This window comes from Tachypleus tridentatus, chromosome 9 (genome assembly GCF_004210375.1).
Source record: "Tachypleus tridentatus isolate NWPU-2018 chromosome 9, ASM421037v1, whole genome shotgun sequence".
NCBI classification, from domain to species: Eukaryota; Metazoa; Arthropoda; class Merostomata; order Xiphosura; family Limulidae; genus Tachypleus; species Tachypleus tridentatus.
Window position 1 is genome coordinate 158594819 of NC_134833.1, and position 3473 is coordinate 158598291.

At 34.6% G+C, this 3473-nt stretch overlaps 1 long non-coding RNA gene across 1 annotated transcript; it reads left to right on the plus strand.

The window, feature by feature from the left end:
• The first annotated feature begins 735 nt into the window (after positions 1–735).
• On the plus strand, positions 736–1925 carry LOC143227283 (uncharacterized). Its single transcript, XR_013014982.1, has 2 exons — positions 736–859; positions 1472–1925. It is a non-coding gene; the product is annotated as an uncharacterized LOC143227283 (long non-coding RNA).
• Positions 1926–3473: the final 1548 nt, after the last annotated feature.

The window sequence follows — 3473 nt, forward strand, 5'->3', positions numbered from 1 at the left end:
ACTAACTCATCCATCATATTTTGGTAAGTCTGACCATGTTTTTTCTGCCAGTTTTGACATATCCCACTCTCATTTGCTGTTTATTTGTCACTGATATTTGGAGGAGATCTTTCAAATTGGTATGTAGATTACACCTAAGACATTCATCTTCCATTGTGTTTGTCACTAAGTGTTTACTGTGCCTCTAGATTTAACCCATTGCCCTATCTCTCAGGGAATTCCAGATGATTGTACCTGATGACAGCAATCCATGCTTTCGCTTTCTGTCATTATTTCAGGAAGGACCAGCATTGGTCATTCCAACACTTTCATTATAAGATTAATAGAGAGGTTAGTAGCGTTTCTGAATTTAACATTTACCTTATTTTAAAATGTATTTTAGATCTTACACTATCCTTTCCTGCTTTTAGTGCATTTTGTTTGCCTTATCAAGAATGAACCAATTATCACGTGCTAATACTTGTGGGGATTACTACTCATGGAAGTCTTGTCTTCCTCATATAGATGGAGGGCTGCAGCATTATAACAATTACATAATAGGCTGGCACAATATATGGAGGCATGTGTAGGGGAGAGGGTTTATTTATGACTTCAGGGGTGGGTAGGAAATTTCATGGGAGTTGCATATGAGGTAATAGTTCTTAGTGATGTTGAGAGAGGTAAATATCTGATCTCAAATACATTTGCAGGGGAAGAAAATGTTAACTTTATGGGCTTCTTTAGGGTGCCAAATCTGCGAAAGTGACTGTTGCTGGCTTGCCCAATGTATTACTTGTGGGAGCGTCTGAGAGGCATGTTGCGTGACAAGGACATCAATTACTGGGTTCTGAAAAAAGTTGGCTTATCTTCTATTAAACTAGTGAGTGTAACATACAACTTTATCAGATAAATTATTTTCAAAATAACTTGTACATTTTCAAAAGCAATAATAATGTAATGAATTATGTAATGATTGTTTGAAGTTGTAATTATTTATTAAAATATAGGATTTTAAATATTGTCAAAAATGAAACCTAAACCTTATCAGATACAGTGATTTTATGGTTGATAACACAAGTAGGTAAACTGTAGAAATCTAAGAGTAAAGTTTTAAGTAGATTAATTTCATATGATGATCTAATTAATGATTAAAGAGTATATATAACAAATGGAGAAGATGTGTTAGCTGTATAATCAAGAACTGTTCAGATGAACTTGGAACATTTCTGTGTCTAGTCATTGTATCAAATGAATATTGAATTCAAATATCTAAAGGCTTTGATTGTGATGTTTTTGTTTTATTTTTATGAAAAGTTGTAAGAAATACTGAACCATTACTAGCTTTCCTTTTGAGGACTTGCAAATAGAATTTGTATAAAATATACAAGATGAAATTTATAGTGAAACTTAATTTCTTTTATTGTGTGTGACATAAATTTGTGCAAAATATTTGATTGTAGATATATATATATATATCTAATGATTTTTTCAGGTCAAATTGATTTGCAAAGCGTGTAACTTGCAAGTGTGGGTAGACAACGAAACAACTTTGTGCATCAAACGGCAACCTGAAAGTCACAACCCAACAGCTCTAGACCTAGAAAACCTTTTGTTAAACATGGCTTACACAAGGTATAAAAGAAAATTTCTGACTTCTAGACAACCAACAGCCATTTCTCCTTGATCACTTGCTGTATAACTAAGAGCTAAGATGTTTTGTTAACAAAGCCAGGGTTCTCCAGAACCGGATTCAGTAATATTCATTGTACCAGTTCATTCATCCATGTAAATAATTTGTACAGCTTATTTATACAGTTATATTACTGGTTTTTGCACCAGTCTTGTTTTGCATTTGTAATATCTGTGTCTTCATTACATTTCTATAAACTGTGTAATATGTTAATCACAACCATTCAGAGTAAGATTAAAGAAGATTTTCTCTGACACTTATTTTAGTCACTAAGTCATTACAATAACTCCATGGAGTTCATAATGTTGAAAAATCACATTTCTACATCCCCCATTGGTACAGTGGTAAGTTTACAGATTTACAACGCTAAAATCAGTGATTCGATTCCCCTTGGTGTACAAAGCAGATAACTCAATGTGGCTTTGCTATATGAAAACATAAACACATTTCAACAAACTTTTAACTCCTGATTCCTTGATGTGAGGAGGCCCGACACGTGTGAGTGGTTAAGGCACTCGACTTGTAATCCAAGGGTTGTGGGTTTGGTTCCCCATCACACCAAATGTGCTCACCCTTTCAGCCATGGGGATGTTATAATGTTACAGTTAATTCTACTTCGCTGGTAAAAGAGTGGCCCAAGAGTTGGCAGTGGTTGGTGATGACTAGCTGCCTTCCCTCTACTCTTACACTGCTAAATTAGGGATGGCTAGCGTATATAGCCCTCATGTAGCTTTACGCAAAATACAAAACCAACCAAACTTTGATGTGAGTTTTGTACTTTTCAAAATTCCTTCTGTGATAGTTCTTTCATGATGTTAAAACTGAAAGGTTATGGGCAAAAATCAACATAAAAAACATCAGAATCCCTTTTTTAACTCAAGCTTGGAATTTTAATGTGGTACTTCACTCCATTCACAAAGTTATCTGTACTTTTTTATTACTGCCCTTTGTGTGCAAACTTTTTTATTATGCATGCCACAAACCTTCCACACCCTCCTATTGGTATCAGATGATTCTAATGTGTCTCTCATGCATCACCTATCCATCAATAGGAACGTAGTACACTCACATCATACATGTGGCTCCCCCTGTGTGCCTATATCAAACTATTGCATCTCTTTTGACTGCACTTGCACTACGAACATTTCTTTTTTCATGTGGATTAGTGTTTGAAATTGAATTATTTCTGAAAGATGTTTAATTTAATATACTTAGTTTTACTTTCAAATAATTTTGGTTCACTTACCCTTCTTCTGATCACATTTATTATTTACATGAAATGCTTTTCTTGACTACAACAACGTGGATTCTTATGTTACTGTCACCACTTTAGGTGTCTCATGTTCGACAGGTACTTTAACACAGGCTTCAGGTGCTGGCAATTCAACAAGAGATTTACCATGTTGATTCATTCTTTCTGGATTCATGGACCTCCTCTGTAACATGCCCTTCTGGATTGGGATATTAATGTGGTTTTCTGTTTATTTTACCTCTGTTCAAGTATATAGGGTCATTCCATGTCAAATCCAGATTTTGGAAAAAGTTCCAGGTGACCCCCTCAGAATGCCTTGAAAAAAATTCACATGTGCTCATCTACTAATATAATTAAAAACTACCAAAGATTAGATCAATATCTCTAATAGTTTCTGATTTACAGCCCTGTAAAATGTAGTTAATTTTTTGTTATTTTTGGCAAATTCATTTTCGGGCAACTTTGGCTGCTTAAAGCTGCAAGAGTAATGGTGATAGAAGGCTGAAATTTGCTACACTGACTGAATTAATCTCACAGAATTCCAAAATGGTC